This window comes from Brienomyrus brachyistius, unplaced genomic scaffold (assembly GCF_023856365.1).
Source record: "Brienomyrus brachyistius isolate T26 unplaced genomic scaffold, BBRACH_0.4 scaffold36, whole genome shotgun sequence".
NCBI classification, from domain to species: Eukaryota; Metazoa; Chordata; class Actinopteri; order Osteoglossiformes; family Mormyridae; genus Brienomyrus; species Brienomyrus brachyistius.
This window is the reverse complement of record NW_026042311.1, coordinates 3461282-3480015: the sequence shown is the minus strand read 5'-3', so window position 1 is coordinate 3480015 and position 18734 is coordinate 3461282. Positions and strand designations below refer to the sequence as shown.

Sequence of the window (18734 nt, the reverse complement as noted above, 5' to 3'; positions counted from 1 at the left end):
TGATTACCTGGTAATAGTGGCACCTGCTAGTAGGTGGGACCTATTAGGCAGCAAATAAACAATGTGTAGGATATACTGGGATGCAGAAAAGTGGACAAGCCTAAAGATTTGAGTGACAAGGGCCAAGTTGTGATGGCTTGATGATTCGGTCACAGCATCTCCAAAACTGTAGGGAAATACATGAACGGGTGACGGAGGCTCATTACATGGCAGATAGTACAGCAAACCTTCAGAGGTCTAGAGGAATCCACGCCCTGATGAGTCATGGCTATTTTGGCGGCAAAGGTGAGCCTGGGCCCCACCATGAACCTGCTGACCACTGCAGGACCATCTCATAAGAGCTGGGGGTTTGGAGACGCTATGATCCAGCTCTCTAGCCATCACCAAATGGCCCATGTCAAAGTCACTCCCATCCTCACACTTGCACATTGTTTCTGCTTCCAACACATCAGCTTCAAGGACAAAGCATCCACCTGCTGCCTAATATAACCCCCCTACAGCCAGATGCCGCTGTAACCAAATAATCAATGTTATCCACTTCACCTATTATGATGTTATGGCTGATCAGTGTATAACCTCTGTATCAAGTTTCAGACTGTTTTGCAGATTAATATACAGTACTGTGTTTATAATAAATTTAAAAATTTCCCAATATATAGTACATTGTCAGTTTCACTGGCCAACACACTGATCATTGAAACATCATCAGTTTCCTGCTCTTTGCCGATGAGGCTGCAGGGCAACTCTGCTGTGACCTTGAAATTACATGAAATATTCTGTTAAAACACTTTATTTGGTGTTTTACCTTGTGAATTGAAATTTTAAGCGCTCATTGTGCTTTATGTAGTAAAAAGGTAAAATAGAGAAATTAAACTATTTGATTTGATGGTGGAATTAGTACAGGATTGTTTTTTTACTCAGTTTGTTAACACCCCTACCAGGGGAGATGCCATTCTTGATCTTGTTCTCTCTAATAACCAGGACAGGATTGGTAAATTAGACGTTTTAGAACCACTTGACAGTAGCGATCATAACATGGTCAAATTTGAGGTTAAGTTTAGTGTTCGAAGAGCTAAGTCCAAATCAAAAATATATAATGTTAGGAAGGCTGACTTTAAGTGTATGAGACTAAAACTAGAAACTGTGAACTGGATGCAGTTAAATAACAAAACTGTTGAAGAGGCCTGGGAATTTTTTAAAAGCACATTATTGCAAGTGCAAGAGGACTTCATACCTGTTTCCAGCAAGAATAAATCTAGGAAATTGCAACCTAGGTGGTTTACTAGGGATATAAAGCATAAAGTAAGGAGGAAAAGGGCTTTGTTCCAGCAATGGAAAATAACTGATGATGACAGAATTAAGCAGGAATATCTAAGTCTACAGGCTGAGTTAAAAAATGATATTAGACGAGCTAAAAGAAATGTCGAAAGGATGGTTGCATTGGAAGCTAAGGATGACGTTAAAAGTTTCTTCCAGTATTTTAACTCTAAAAGAGCTCTAAAACCTGAAATTACTAATCTGCAGGATAGTAAGGGTCTTATAATAGTAAACGACATTGATATAGCAAATGAGTTCAATGATAGTTTTGCACGGGTATTCACTGTTGAGGACCTTAGTAATTTACCAGTTATTACCTATCCAGCATTGTCTATAGCTAATATATATATAACTGAAGCAGATGTTTTGCAAAGCCTAGCTAAGCTCAAAATAAATAAATCACAGGGCCCTGATGGCATCTTACCTATAGTGTTAAAAGAGATGAGGGATATTATTTGCCGACCCTTAACTTTACTGTTTCAAAAATCCTTATCTGAAGGTGTGGTACCTTCTGATTGGAAGCACGCCTTCATAACGCCTATTTTCAAAAAAGGGGATAGAAGTAATTTGTCTAACTATAGGCCAATCAGTCTAACTTGTATAACTGGTAAAGGTATGGAGGCTATAATCAAAGAGAAAATGATAGATTACCTGGACTCCAATAACATTTTGCGGGATAGCCAGCATGGATTTAGAAGAGGTAGATCCTGTTTAACAAATCTGTTGGAGTTTTTTGAGGAAGCTACTCAGGAAGTTGATGATAAGAAGGCCTATGATGTCATCTACTTAGATTTCCAAAAGGCTTTTGATGTTGTCCCCCACAAGAGGCTCCTACTTAAACTCAAAGCGACTGGTATTTTAGGTACCGTAGCGACCTGGATTGATAACTGGTTAACAGATAGGAAACAGCGAGTAGTTATAAGAGGCACAATGTCACAGTGGGCTTGCGTTCATAGTGGGGTACCGCAGGGTTCGATTTTAGGACCACTATTGTTCCTAATTTACATAAATGATATGGATACCAATATATACAGTAAACTGGTGAAATTTGCAGATGACACCAAGGTGGGTGGTGTAGCAGATACTGAATTAGTGGCTCAGCAGCTACAGCGGGATCTTGATTTAATTAGTGACTGGGCCGATACCTGGCAGATGAAATTTAACGTCGATAAATGTAAGGTACTTCATCTAGGGAGCAGAAATATAAAGTACAGGTATTTCATGGGTGTCACTGAAATAAAGGTAGCTGATCATGAGAAAGACCTTGGTGTGTATGTTGATGCTTCCATGTCCCATTCTCGCCAGTGTGGGGAAGCAATAAAAAAGGCCAATAGGATGTTGGGGTATATCTCCAGGTGTGTGGAGTTTAAGTCAAGGGAGGTAATGCTAAGATTATACAATTCCTTGGTGAGACCTCACCTAGAATATTGTGTGCAGGTTTGGTCACCATATCTTAAAAAGGACATTGTGGCCTTAGAAAAGGTGCAGCGTAGGGCCACAAAAATGATTCCTGGTCTTAGAGGAATGTCATACGAGGAACGGTTACTTGAGCTAAATCTGTTCAGTCTCAAGCAAAGGAGATTGAGGGGGGACATGATCCAGGTATATAAGATTCTAACAGGTTTGGATGCTGTTCAACCAAATAGTTACTTCAGCATTAGTTTAAATACACGAACTCGTGGCCATAGGTGGAAATTAGCGGGAGAACATTTCAAGCTGGATTTAAGGAAGCACTTCTTTACGCAGCGTGTAGTCAGAGTATGGAATAGCCTTCCTGATAATGTAGTGCAAGCTGAATCCTTGGGTTCCTTTAAATCAGAGCTAGATAAGATTTTAACGACTCTGAGCTATTAGTTTAGTTCTCCCCAAGCGAGCTTGATGGGCCGAATGGCCTCCTCTCGTTTGTATAGTTCTTATGTTCTTATGTTCTTATTAGAGACATTGATTCTAAACAATTTTATGAGGCACAAACTTTGCTTATGACAGGGTTCCAGTCAATTTCCGCTCCCTTGCAGGCAGTGGTCCACATTTTTGATGCACCCAGGGATGACCTTATAACAGCTTGGTGGAGATGTGTAGAAAAAAGAAAGATATTGTCACGATCGCTGTGGAAAGCGGGCGATCGAGCGGGCTGGCGAGCGAGCGGGCAAAAAGAAGGCAGGCAGGTAGAAGGACCAGGCGGGAAGGCAGAATATGGGGCAAACTAGGGGTTTATTTGGGGTAAGGGCAGGACGGAACACAGGCATCGACAAACATCAATGACGGACCAGGGACACAGGCAAGACTTGGACTTAAGTACACAAGACTGGGCGAAAATAATCACACACAGCTGTGTGTCTGCATCAGTGAGACAAACAAGACACTCTCCAAAAATGGATTCATGAAAATTAAAACAATGGTAAGAATTAATTTTCTATTTCCATTAAATGTACTTGTTACGTTCGCCGTGATCGCTGGGGAGCGGGGAATCACTCGGGCAGGCAGACAGGCAGAAAGCAGGCAGAATACTGGGCCAACTAGGGGTTTATTCAAAGGATGGGACAGAACAGCTAGCACGGACATCTACTAACATCAATGACAGACCATGAACTAAGGCAAAACAGGGACTGAAATACACAAGACAGAGCAAAACAACAAGGTACAGCTGGGTACAATCAGGGAAGCACACGTGGATAATCAGGGGGGCGTGGCACACACGAGGATCGTACGAGCCGGGCGTGACAGTACTAAAATACAACTTTATTTACTCTTACAAGCAATGTCTGTAAAATGAAAACCCTGCACAAAATCGCACTCCCACTTTCCCACTACATCTCCAAAAATACATTTTGTACCCAGTCTTTAAAAATGACATTTAGGCTGCCAGCTTAAATTTTAAGTAGCTACGTTGCCATAAATGTGACCACAAAAACACATTTTAATTTACAGGAGATACCAGAAGTCAAGACTCCAGTGTGTTTGTTCTGTCTGTGGGGGAGAAAGAATGTATTTTTTCAGGACAATAAAGGCTCACTTTAAAAAAGAGAATAGAAAGGTAGGTCTATATGGCCTGATTCATCCATACAGTCTAATTTATCTGTGATTTTACTAACCATGAATTTTACGATAAAAAATGTTCTTATAAGTTTATATATCGGAATATGAAGACAAGGAAGGTAGACATATAATGATAACGGGTAAGATTGATGATACCTTGACCGATGTGTTAAACGTGTATGTTCCCCCAGGCAGCGATTGGTCATTGTATAAGCAGATCTTAGAATTAGCAACAACAAGGAGTCAGGGAACCTTTATATGTGCTGGTGACTTTAGTATCATTTAATATAATTTCATGAACTAACTCAAATATGAATAATAAAATACAATTTTACAATTAAGATACTTTTTTTGAATATGTGCCTCAGAAATTGCACATCCCTGATTGTGCGTTCACTTTCATGCTGCCTTGAAACTTTTGTTTTCTTCACTGTAGCCCTCTTTTAAGACACCCTGTCAATGTTAACTTTCATCCTCTGCAAGTATTAGAATGTAATATACACTGTGCAGTTAAAAAAAAACTGGCAATACACCAAGACTGAAAATGCACAAAGATGGCAGCGTGAGACGATTGCACAGATTTACCCGAGCTATGCACTGTGCCGGGTTGTACAAGAGGCAGAGATTGTTGGTGGTAAATTTCTTAGGCGTAAAACCAGACTGCTCCGGTCACTGACAGGCAAGCAAGTGATCACAGATCCTGTTCAGGATGACCCTAGCAAGGACCTTACCCAGCAGGCACTGAGAGTAGTGTTATCCCCCCGTAGTTGCCACAATGCAGGCGATCACCCTTCCCTTTCTAGATAAGGACTACAAGTCCCGTTTTCCAGTCAGTTGGGATGACGCATGACTCCCAAATGGAAGCAAAGATTGCCTGCAATACCAGGAGAACAGCCTTACCACCAGCCTGGAGAAGTTCACCCCGGATACCACAGATCCCTGCGGCCTTCCCTGCTCCCAGCTGATTCACCACCTGTGCAAACTCAGTGAGACTGGGTGGTTCACAGCTGATTGGAGATTCAGCTTCAAGAACTGTGGACCTAGAGATGTCCAACATATATTCAGGACACTAATTGTCGCGCTACCTTTATTGTTATTTATTCTATTCTACTGCCTTTATTGGCCCTACTACTCCATTTCGTTGTGCTCATACACAATGACAGTAAAGTTGACTTTGACTTATGAAGTGAGAAGGCCATGGATAGAGAAGTTGTGCTAATGCTAACTGTGACTACGGCGGTCAGATTTATTGGACCCAGCTGATGGGTTCCACAAGTCCCCACGTGATCTGAGCCACAGGTACAGCTAAACTGTCTGACAACAAGCCAGTGAAGTCAAACAGCCTGCAGGGCCAGTCACCCCATCTGGGCGCAGGAGCCCAAAACAGAACAAATACATATAGAGGGGAGGGGAAAAGCTCATCAGGGTTAGATTTCATTACATTTTATTTTATTCAGAATCAGAATTTACTCTATTGGTACAACTCCATGTACTATGAATTTAATTTGGCAGTTTTGGTGCATTTACAGACAACATATAACATAAGTCAGAGAAAAACATTTTTCATGTTTGTTCAGCTTACAGAACACAATGGCCTTCTGTGCAGCAAGTCGTTTCTTTCTCAAAAGGTCTTCAGATCTGACCACTGTTTTTCTGGGCATTGTGTAAAAAATCATTTATTATTGTGTGACATACGTCACACTTCAGACAGAGTAAAAAGGGTTATACTGGTTATAAAGCAGAGATTTTACCTTTTTGCCGTGGAGAAGCAGCAACATGTGACACTCTGATAAGGTAAAAATGATTCCTCCAGCACACAGTGAGCTATCCCAGCATGCACAGCGACACAGAGGAGTTTCTACAAACCCCAAACCCTGGATTGAGGGGTTCAGTGAATGAGGAGGTGAATCTGTACAGGGGGGTCAGTCCATCAGAGGAGACTCTGTAGAAGGACAGAGTACCAGCCGCCCGGTCCAGATACAGTCCTACTCTGTGGGAGCCTGTGGGCTTTATGGGTATGTCAGTCTGTTTCTTATTCTGCCGGACAGAGTAACTGTGAGAAGAGCAGCTCAGCATCCATGACTTGTCATTGTGTCCAAGCCCACAGTCATAACTCTCTCCTTTCCTCGCGATTCCTTTATAAGTCACTGCTATCCAGGCTCCATTTCCACTCCACTCAGCCTCCCAGTAACAGCGACCAATCAGACTCTCTTTGCACAGAATGTGGGGCCAGCAGTCAAATCTCTCTGGATGATCAGGATATGGCTGCTCTGCCCCCCCTGTCGCCTTCCTGTTCCCCCCTGACAGAGACACTTCTCTGTTTGCTGTGTTGGGGTCCAGCGTCAGCTGGCAGGAGTCTGTAGGCAAGAGGAAGAGCCATTAATCCCATGACGAAGCCCAGCATCTCCATCATTATCACACCTCACACACTCACTAACACAGAACTCGCTCCAATACACACATTTTATTCCCAATATACTCATGTAGCCGCCCGAGTCTGCGGCGCTCCGGCTGCCCCCTGCGCTGTGAGACACGCCGCGCTGAGAGACTTGCTGGGGCCAAACTGCAATATAGCCTGCGCTCTATTATTCTGTACGATACATAAAATATAAAAAAGCAGGAATTAAAGTATGTGAAATCCTTCCGGGAAGACGAGCCGAGATGATGCGCGTGTTAAACTAATAAGCTTAATTACAGGCAAATAAAATTACAAACTGTCACTGTTGAGTGCTGTGATAATGATGAAACTTGGTGCGGAGCTGAACTTAGTTCCTTTTTAATAGCAACAACCGGAACAGACAGATATCACAGTACATTTGTAACACGTTCAAAGAGAGAGAACTTAAACACTGCGCAGGTATAAAATAAAGACTACGGTGTCTGAGAAGGTTCAATATTACTGCGTGAACAGTCAATATTCTACATCCCCTCTCTTTAGCTCATGCCCATTACCATAAATATAGGGCAACCAAAGCAAATCAAATGTATAACAATTACATTCCATACTCACAAAAGCAGTATAACAAACAACCAGATTATTTTTATGCATAAAGCAAATAATGATAATTATCATACTCGGAATTAACAAACTAATCATAACATATTATCAAAATGCAACCATACCATGAACAACAATATTTTAACCCAACAAAGAGACCTAATCTGTGTATTTAGGATTGGGTTTACTAACACGGCTCGAGCGCGTTCTGTAGAGATTGTCATTTATGGCCAATCAGTAGTTGGAACCTGGACCCTAGGATGCCCAGAGTCCATTTCCTGTTGTGTCGGTCCGGTGAAAGTGATACGCCTTTCTGAAATGGGGTTACTGTCCTGATATTCAGCGTCATGCGGATCAGACTGAGTTGGAGCAGGCTCAGCCACAGGTAATATGTGTCTCCTGTTTCTCCTGTAGGTTTGTCCATCTGACTGGATCAAGTATGATCTGAGCTCACTGCATATCTCTTTAACAGTCCCTGTGCGGTCATAACCTTTTGACATTTGCAGCCTGACGACTTGTCCTTCCATTAGTGGCTGGAGAGGTCGGCTTGTCCTGTCATAATAGTGCTTCTGTACATTTCTTTTATCGAGAAGTTGAGCTGTTACTTCTTCAGGATGGCATATATCAGGTGCAAGTAGTATCTTGGAGAGAGGAAGTGTGGTACGAGTCTGTCTTGACATAAGTCTGTGCGCTGGAGATCCAAGTTTGTTGTCACGAGGTATGTTTCTTAAATTCAGCAAGTTAAGAAAGACATCAGTTTTGTCTCTGTGAGACTTCTCCATCAGGTTTTTTTGCACTACGGACAGCCCTCTCAGCTAATCCATTGGATTGAGGGTACTCTGGGCTACTTGTTACATGATTGAAATCCCACTGTTTGGCAAAGTCTTTGAAACGTTGGCTTGTAAACTGATTGCCATTGTCTGATATTAGAGTATGTGGTGCTCCATGGACAGCAAAGTGACGTTTCAGTTTACCAATGACAGTGGCTGATGTCAGATCGCGGAGAAGGTCGATCTCAAACCAGTCTGAGTAGGAGTCCACAAGTACCAGATACTGCTGGTTACGCCAGTCAAAAATGTCAGCAGCCACTGTGGACCAGGGTAGCTCTGGAACTGGGTGCAAGTGCATTGGCTCTTTTTGCTGGTGCGGTTTAGTGCTATTACACACTGAGCACGCCATTACTTCATCATCAATGTCTTTTGTCATTGTGGGCCAGAATACTATGCCTCTCGCTCTGCGTTTAGTGGCTTCTGCACCCGGGTGCCCCCTGTGAAGAATCCCCACATATGTCTTTTGCAACGAGAGGGGAATTACAGTTTTCTGTCCCTTCATAATAACACCATCCTCAATAGTGAGTTCATCCCTGAAAGGAAAATAGGGATGTGTTGCATGTGGGAGATTGTGCAGTCTGCTTGGCCACCCATGCTTAATAATGCCACAGAGAGTCTGGAGGGTCGGATCTTCTGCGGTGTGCTCCCTCAATTCCTCCAAGCGAGCAGACGACACATGACTCACAGACATTACATCAAAATCGTCCATTTCGTCCGCAAGTTGAACTGTGGAGCAACTCGGAGCTCTTGACAAAGTGTCAGCCAAGTGCATTTCTTTGCCACTTTTATAGACAAGGTCAATGCTATTCTTTTGAAGTTTTAGCATCATCCTCTGCAATCTGGCTGGTGCTGCATGAACGGGCTTTTTTATTATCGTCACGAGAGGTTGGTGGTCAGTCTCAATAGTTATTTGCTTGCCATAAATGTAGTCGTGAAATTTTGAGCATGCTAAAACAACAGCTAACAGCTCTTTTTCAATCTGGGCATACCTTGTTTCAGTATCAGTCAGGGTGCGTGAAGCATAGGCCACAGGGTTACCGTCTTGCAGGCACGCCACGCCAAGCCCATACTGCGACGCGTCGCATGTGAGCGTGACTGCTTTGTGGACATTGTAGTATGAAAGCACTGGGGGATTTGACATGTACATCTTTAAAGTCTCAAAAGCACGCTGCTGCTGTTCATGCCATGACCACACAGTGTCTTTATGTGCGAGTTGACGTAGCGGAGCTGTGATGTCACTGTAGTTAGGGATGAATTTCCCGAGGTAGTTAACCATGCCGAGGAATCTCTGCAAAGCTGAAATGTCTGTAGGAACTGGCATGTCACTTATCGCCTTTGTTTTAGATGGATCAGCTTTTAAGCCTTGAGCAGTGAATACATGTCCAACATAGCTGACTTGGTTCAGTCTGAACTTGCATTTGAGAGGGTTGAGTCTTAGTTTTACCTCTCTGGCCCGGTCGAGCACTTGTCTCAGGTTAGCGTCATGTTCCTCAGTGTCCTTGCCTCCAATTAGTATGTCATCCACGATAATGGCACAGGGGTACCCGGCAAAGATCTGCTCCATGGTGCGTTGGAAAACTTCACTGGCAGAGCTAATTCCAAACGGCATTCGCAGGAACCTGTAGCGACCAAAACATGTACTGAAGGTAGTAAGCAGGGAGGATTTACGGTCCAGGGAAATCTGCCAAAATGAGTTCTTAGCATCTAAAACTGAAAATACAGTAGCATTAGCCATTTGTGAAGAGACGTCGTCTACAGTGCGCATTGGGTGATGTGGCCTTTTTAGAGCAGTGTTGAGGTCTTTTGGATTGATGCATATTCTGATCTCCTGTTTGTCTTTTTTGTTGGTGGCAACCATGGAGGACACCCAGTCTGTAGGTTCCGAGACTGGTGTGATAACACCTAACTCTTGCATCCTGTCCAGTTCCGCCTTAACCCTGTCTTTCATGGCTACAGGAATGCGGTGAGCAGGGCGAACTACTGGTCTCACCTCTGGGTCGAGTGTCATCGAGTATGTAACTGGTAGCTTTCCCAATTCATCTGAAAACAGTTCATTATATTCATTTCTGATTTGCTGGGAGAAATCTGCAGTTGTGTTGCTGCTGACCTGGTGAACTTCTTTGCTGAGTGACACAAGCCCCATCTCCAGGGAAGCACTTAGTCCAAGCAGTGGCAGTACATTCTCATTGATAATGTAGAAGGGTACATTGTATTGTTTCGCCCCTAGATGGCAGCATAGGTCAACAAATCCAGCAGTTTTAATCTTGCTTCCGCCATATGCTACAAGGTTGGTCGGCTTACTGCAGGGCTTTAATGGTTCACATCTCCTCACTTGTTCAAAAGTCACTGCTGAGAGAACATTACATTTGGCACCCGTGTCAACTTTCATTTCAACAGTAGTGTCATTGATTTGTACTGTAGCAAAGGCTTCTTCCTTGTCATGACTTTGCGCATTGGTAGAATCAACAGGTAAATCCACTGAAATGCCATTGACATAGTAAGTCTCATTGTCACTAGACTCTGTGCTTTCAGTAACCACCTGGTGGACAGATCTCCTCACCCTTTGCCTGTCAAATTGGGGCTTAGATCTGCAACACTTCCTGAAGTGGTTCATTTTTTTGCACGCATTACGCTGTTGACCAAAAGCAGGGCACTTATTCCTCTTTGCCACGTGACTACTACCGCAATTACCGCAACTAGTAATGAATTGCGTGGTGTTATTGTTTTGTGTTATCGAACTTTGTCCCGCCTTTTCGCGTACGTGGTTTGAACAGCGTCCACCTTTGTGACGCGGCTGAGTGGTGACATTAAGGTTTTATTGTGTTCCTCAGTCATCTCATGGATCTGGCATATTGATATGGCCTTAGCCAGGGTCAGATCACTATCACGCAACAGTACTTTCCTGAGGTGGTCGTTAGTAATGCCACAGACCAGCCTATCCCCGATAAGCTCCTCACCAAGCCCGCCAAAATTGCAACTCTTTGCTTTTATTCTCAAATCACTCATATACGACTCAATAGTCTCACCAGTCCTTTGGTTACGTGTGTTGAATTTGTGTCTCTCCATAGTGACATTTGTTTGGGGATTGCACATTTCACGAAACTTTCTTTTGAGGCATTCGGGGTCCTCCTTGGATTCCGCGGGAACCAATACACGTCCATCATCTCCATCTTCTCCAGGGGACGCCCGTATCTCTAGTGCATACACAAACGAGCGTTCGCGCTCGATAGCTTCAGGTCCAGCCAGGTTCAGAAGAATGTAAGCTTGGGTTCGCGCCGGCTTATCCGAGTGCGCCGCTGCGATGAAAATGTCGTATTCCTGCTCAAATACGTGCCAGTTCTCTGCCACGTTGCCATCAAAAACTAGTGGACCGGGTCGTCTGAAACCGTTCGCCATCACATATGGTATTCCGTATAGCGTTAAACGTTGTGGTCCAAGACTTCTGACACCATGTTGAGTGCTGTGATAATGATGAAACTTGGTGCGGAGCTGAACTTAGTTCCTTTTTAATAGCAACAACCGGAGCAGACAGATATCACAGTACATTTGTAACACGTTCAAAGAGAGAGAACTTAAACACTGCGCAGGTATAAAATAAAGACTACGGTGTCTGAGAAGGTTCAATATTACTGCGTGAACAGTCAATATTCTACAATTACCATTTTTCACTACCTTTACAAGACTTCTTTTCCAAATATAAGACTATAAAGCAATGTTAAAACTTTTTACATTTCTCAAAATACATGTTGTAAAAGAGCTGAAAATGGTATAGATTGTATTTGCTCCCTGAGTGGTGTGCTGATTAGCGCACCATGAGGGGAATCCATCGTTTTGCTGGGGGACTTCAACGCTCATGTGTGCAACGACAGTGTGGCCTAAAGGGGGGGGTGATTGGGAGGAACGGACTCCCTGATCTGAACCTTGTTGGTGTTCAGTTGTTGGACTTCTGTGTAATGCATGGTTTTTCCATAACAAACACCATGTTCGAGCATAAGGGTGTCCATAAGTGGACATGGTATGAACATGCGCGGGGCTACAGGTCGATGATCAATTTTATAATCGTTTCATCTGAACTTAGGCCTTCTGTATTGGACACTCTGGTGAAGAGAGGGGCAGAGCTGTCAACTGATCACCATCTGGTAGTGAGTTGGCTCAAGTTGTAGGGGAGGACGGTCAGACCTGGTAGGCCCAAGCATACAGAAAGAGTCTGCTGGGAACGTATGGCTCCTGTACGCCAGATCTTTAGCTCGCATCTCCGGCAGAACTCCAACTGGATGCTGGGGGAGGTTGGGAACATTGAGTCTGAATGGACACTGTTCCGCACCTCCATTGCGAGGTGCGAAATGGACCTCGTACCCGATGCTGGATACCAGAGGTGAGGGGGACTGTCAAGCTGAAGAAGGCCTACTGGGAATTAATAGCCTGGGGGTCTCCGGAGGCAGCTGACAGGTTCTGGCAAACCATCCGGAATATCAGGAAGGGGAGGCAGCTCCTGGTTCCTACTGTTTACATTGGAGAGGGGGTGCTGTTGACCTCACCTGGGGACATCACCCACAGGTGGAAGGAATACTCTGAGGACCTATTCACATAAATCAACACAGTAAAGTTGGTTTTATGTTGTTTATGTTGGCTGGATATTTGCTTTTGCCATCTCTATACTTTAGAAACAACATGTAATGCCACCAGTCCCTTAGATACAGATGCTACTATGCAGCATTTTCCACGGAACCAGCAAACCAGCATTACAAGTACAGCCTTTTGCTAGGGACCGTCTACAAAGTGCATTCATTACAAATGAGGGAACCAAGCATCGATACTGGAGCACATCTGCTATGATTTTCTAACAGTCAAATCTGCTCATTTCTTCCAAAATGAACACTTGGAGGAAGCATATACAATCTGAATTACCTTTAAAAGTATAATTAAAGAAATCATAAAAATGATGCAATAATTTCACATATATAGCATGTAATAAGATGTAATTGCACTTTTTATTCATCAGAATTTAATCCATTGCATGTTATAAACCCTATAATTGTCTCTTTTTTACATTTCAAACTGATATTCTGATGGGTGGGTGAAGTAACAATGACATTACTTTAACAGTATGCAAACCATTACAGGTGTGTTGTGCATCTCATCAAAATGCATTGTGTAAGCCACTGACTTTGTGTCACTCCAAAATTATAACACTTTAGTAATCAAACCACCTGAGATTTCTGAATTTTTCAGTCACCTATGTGAAGCCAACCCCTATGTCTATAAGCTCCAGAGCTCAAAGTCTTGGCTAGAAACATTTTTAATGTGTTGATTTCCATTTTCTCAGCAGCTCTGGAATAGGTTTTTGAAACGTGTATTTTTAAAGTTGATTTAAATAAAAATAGAAGAATGCCGTACTGAATTGTCTCAGATTATTTGTTCTGAGTTTGTGTTGGATGAAAACATTTGCAGCACGTTGGGGTAAATGTTTTTTAGATAGGTGAAATACTTTAAAAGGCATTTCAGACTTGATATCAAAACTGGCTGAGGGGCCTTAGACTCCAGAAGGTTAACGAGCAATGCCTGCTGCTCATTTAGTCTTACCTGTCATTCCTGCCCCGTGTTAATCGCTCCCAGCTGCCTCCTGTTTACTCCCTTGCTAGTCCTGTATTTAAGTGCCTCCCAGTGCAGTGTTCCGCAGGTCTGTTATTGATGTTGGTGGCTGCTTCAGTTAGTCTGTTTGAGACCCATTGCAGTCCTCTTTGGTTTATGCTTTTGTATTTATCCTTTATAAAGCCCCTTTTGTTTGGGACCTTGGCTGCTCCCACTTGCTCCATTTCAGCCCATGTGACACATTTTGTGCTTGCTAATGATGAAATCACTGCGTGATATTACTTAGAATTCAGTTTATTTGATGGTAAATCAATTACTGCAGGAAGGAAGAGTGAATTAATGTTGCATAACTGATGGTCTAGTGAGTGTGAAGTAATCACATGAAGCCTTGGTGGCTTCATCATTGGTTCATGTTGAGCAACAGGAATTTGTGTATTAAATAATGAGTAACTAGTGTTAGCATTACTTAAATAAGCAGTATTCATCTAGCTATCCAACTAGATATCGATACACATAGACATTTGCTTAGCAGGGACTGCCATGTCATTCAGTGTAAAAATAATCACCATCAGTCATTTTTATATATCTGGGGCTGATCCTAACTAACTTCTCCCTGCTCACAAATCCAGTTTCTTCAGCTAGTGCAAGGCAGGTCATTCCAGTTCCTCAGTATGTCTTGTACTATGCGTATCTCAATGCAGTCCTCATTTCCTCCAGCATCACTGGTCTGCCCAGTCATCCATTAACTATCGAACAAGAGACTGAAAGACGGGAGGCACTAAATACTCATTTGCTTGTAACTGCTTATCACTTCTCCCCAAAACAGTTGGTGCTTATTGTGCATCTACATTTGGTAGTGTCCATTCAAGGTTTTCTAAATATTGCGATCAGCATGTGCCTGAGTGTGTCGTTACTGGATTGTAATTGTCCGTTGATTATTGACATGACCTGCAATGAGTCTCTGACCACGGAGTATGTGATGAGGAGGCATCCGTCTACATCCATGTGCTTCTGTAGACTGCATTTTAGGCTTTCCGGAAAGCCTGCTTGGACTGCGCTGCCCATCTAGAGGAGCAGCAGCAGTGGTCCAGAGCCTCAAGACTGTGAATTAGGAAATCTACTACGGCCTCAGACTGTGTCAGTGAAGGACTTGGAGATTCTGAGAGTGCTGCTGGACATTATCCCGGTGTTTTATACTTCTGAAAGACTCTCAGAAAATGAAGGACGTGGGACTTTGGTATCCTCAAGATGCCTTCTTTCTTCCAATAAAAATGCTTTTCATTGCTGCAGCGTCTGCCTGTGTCTGACAGAGGGAAGGGGGAAGTGTGTAAGCTGGCCTCTTTCTCTAATCACTGTGTCTGAAACTTTTCTTGAAGTGGATGAGCAGCTTCCCTCCAAAAAATTAAGCTGTCTGACATCCAGACTGAAATCAACAGTTTGCAGGTGGTACTGCCCATTGGTTCAGGGTCATCCAGGCTAACTCTGAAGTACGCGGTAGCGCCATAAAATTTTTTAAATTGACATGTCTTTGCATAAAACTTCTGGAGGGGGGGACCTTACCATACATCAAATTGACATTATGTCTCTGCATAAATAAGAAACGCGCCAGAGGTAACAACTTGGCACGTTGTTTTCTCATTAAAGAATCCTAAGAAAAGTTACATATACAAGAAACCTGTGGAAAACTACACGTGTTTGTGAATGTGTATGTGAGCTGAAAATTGCTCTCCTGGTATACTTTTCCCTGCTCTTTCAGAATCTGGCAAGACTTGAAAATGTCATATTTGACCCTGGGAGTTTATATTGAAGGAGTTGAGTCATATTTTCAGCATTTATAGTTCAGATATGCTTCTTTCAACTGGTAAGTTTCATTCCCATCACTAACTATCTATAGTCAACCATGACCCCGAAGTAGGGGGTCCTGTGGGGGATTTCTCACCTGCGACCATTTTCAGATGGCAATATGTCAAAGAATAAATGGTTATTTTAGAATGAATTTGCATCTGCTTACAGTATCTTCCTCAAATAACAAAACTATAGAAGAATATTGGATGTAGGTGTGGTGGTGACCCCACAGCTTGGGGTCAAAATCTGAAAAAAGTGAACCAAAAACTGATTTTTGCAGGTCCATAACTTTGAAGTGCCTCCCCAGAACTTAATTTTAATGGCAAGAGCAGGGAAAACTATACCAGGAGAGCAATTTTCAGCTCTCTAGCATGCTTAGAAGGGAAGGTATGGTCTCCTGAAAACCCTTACAAATTATATGCGTGATTCGCAAGTGCAAAAAAGGGGCGTGGCACCCAACTTTGAAAGGGCCATAACTTTGGACTGCATCAGAATTTTCCAATAAAACTTGGGGAATTTTCAGTTCTCTTTAAGGATCAACATATCAAGTTTTCATCAAAAACAGGAATGATGCCCAGGGAGCCCCTGGTTGATTTGGCACGGACTGACCCTCCTGTCAGGTGCCTGTCATGGTAATCACAGACTACCTCTTCCAGCAAGAAACTTCCTCGTCTTCCCTTCAATGCCCATGCATACAAGAAAATCACGCATAGGAGAAAAAGGGGGAAAATTCAGCAGCTGTCTTCCTTAGATGTGGTAGCCGTTTGTCAGGCTCCCTGTCCAGAATTGAGCCCTGATTCCCCATGTACAGTGCATGTTTGTGTAATGTTGCTGCTATTTTCCCTGATGGCATTGCTTTGACCTCTGTGATGCTTTTTTTTTTATTCATTTTTATAAAATGAAAGCAGTTCTTTGAGCACAAGTTTTGTGATTAAGCTAAAATAAAGGGAAATGCAGATCTGCTCAAGGTGTGACGTCTGGCTTTCGCAGCGTGTTGGGGGATGGGTAGCTGTCTGTGTACCACAGAGGTGTGAAACTGCCATCAATCAAACAAAAGCCCTGGCAGCAACAGGAGGACAGAAACGACCTATAATGATCCTATTATTTTGTTGCATTACTCTAAAACCCCTGAGGTCGTAATCAGTTATTTTAAAGGTTTTTTTCCCAGCACCTGGCAGTTGCTTAACAAAATATTACTTTGCTGCAGTTTCCTCAACTGCTTTTTCATGACCCTGAGTAGGACTGTCTCTAGGAATATTATTGTATGTTTCCTACCGCCACAGGGCATAAACCGTTGGAAAGGCAAAGTGATTCAAAGATATTACAAGGCATTAAACACTATTCAAAAATGAGTATACCTGTGTTTTTATAGAAAGGTGTAACTTTATTGCACATTCATAAACATAAAACAGGGCAAACTGGGGTGCAGGGTTTCACAGCCAGGAGAGCTCCAACCCCTCTACCCTGAATGATGTCCTCTGCACCCCATAATCAAAGTTCCTCCCCAACATTTATTTTATTTTTATCATGTCCTGTCCCTCTGGTGTGCTGTACAACCTTGGCCGGAGGTTAGCTTTTTTCCGGAAGTGGTTAACCAGCCGGCCAAAGGTCTGTATGCCTGGGTGACAGGCACACTCAGGGGAATGAGCATCAACACACATGTGGATGCCCTGGCTGTTCCTAAAAAAAAAAAAAAAACATATAACCTGACTCTTCTTCTTTTGTACTCTTATGGATCTGCTGACCCTCAGTGGCTGTGACTACCGGCCCGTGGTGGTCACATACCACCTCACCAGCCTGGAACTGCCGGGTGGCACAGACTCCCTTCCCCGCAATGTCCACCACAAGTCCCTTCCACTTCTGCTTGTGGATGAGCTCCTGGATGTGGCTGGAATCGATGGCGGTGTCCACCGAACCCACTGGTCTCCAGTCCTTGAGGACGCTGGCTGCGCTTTGGAATGTTGCTTCTCCAGCCTTGGTTCCTGATCCAAGCGTCAACCTGGGACTCGGTGGGCTGCTGTCTGCCAAAGTGTGCTGTCAAGAACAAAGCAAATTGTTAGGAAGACTATGTAGATAGGATCGCTTATCAGTAAAGTGCTTTAAAAATTAGTGCTACAAACAATACTCAGGACATGCTGGACACGCATCCTCATCTGGGCCTTCAGCCAGCACTCAGAGCTGTCGCTGAAACTGGCCCGACCTGTGTCCCTACAGTCTTGTCTGGGATGTCGCCATCCAGAGTCACGGGGTGGATTCGAAGGAGCTGATAGAATGCTGCCTGGACATCCATCTGCTGGTTGGACGCCAGGGCAGCATCACGTGCGGCGCCATGGGCGGAACAGCTGGATCCTTCCTCTGCGGAGTCAGCGCTGGGATAAAAAAAAAAATTATAATAAAAAAAACACACAAAAAAAAGTTTTACGGTTATTGTTCAGTGGTGAGGGCTTTGGTTTTGTGTCTTGATGTTGGTAAGTGTGTTGACAAACGGAAAACATGCCTACCTTGAGTCACCTGCCAGCTTCTTCAGCAGCTTACTGGCCAGCACCACATTCCGCGACTGCTTCATCCTATAGTGCTTGTCAGCCGTCGCAGTGGAATGCGTGAGGTAATCGGCCACCAAGGACGACTTCTGGTCACTCAAGTCCTTGGTGGCCGTCTCAAAGATGCGCCGGGCCGTTTGGCTGGTGACTGGATCCAGCTTGTATCTAAAATACGAAACGAATAAGATTTATTAATACATCTCGCACAACACCTGACAACATGTATCTAGAACAAATTATAGGGGGATGATTAGCTCACTTTTGGTGCAGCCGGTTGAGGTCTCCTCCCAGGTCATCCATCGTCGTCCCGGTTCTCTTGGAGCTCAGAAGCTGTGGCCCTTCCTATGTGAAGATGTCAAACTACTGTTGACAGACGAAGAGATTTAATTTCTGCTTTTGAAATAAATGACAAAATAAATCTCTTCAAGCTTGATATGCTTACTGCCTCCTCAGAGGACAATGCAAATGTGGCCACTTGCCGTGCCAACATCTTGTTCCTTCACCCCAATCACCGCATGGTCGGATTCGGTCCTGCTCCTGGACCTGCACAAGACAATGATGTCCCACTGATTAATA

At 43.6% G+C, this 18734-nt stretch overlaps 1 protein-coding gene across 2 annotated transcripts in view; it reads right to left on the bottom strand.

Annotated features, from left to right (window-relative positions):
* Positions 1-18734, bottom strand: part of LOC125721988 (uncharacterized) — a 433000-nt gene that overhangs the window by 365767 nt on the left and 48499 nt on the right. The gene's annotated exons all lie outside the window — the stretch shown is intronic.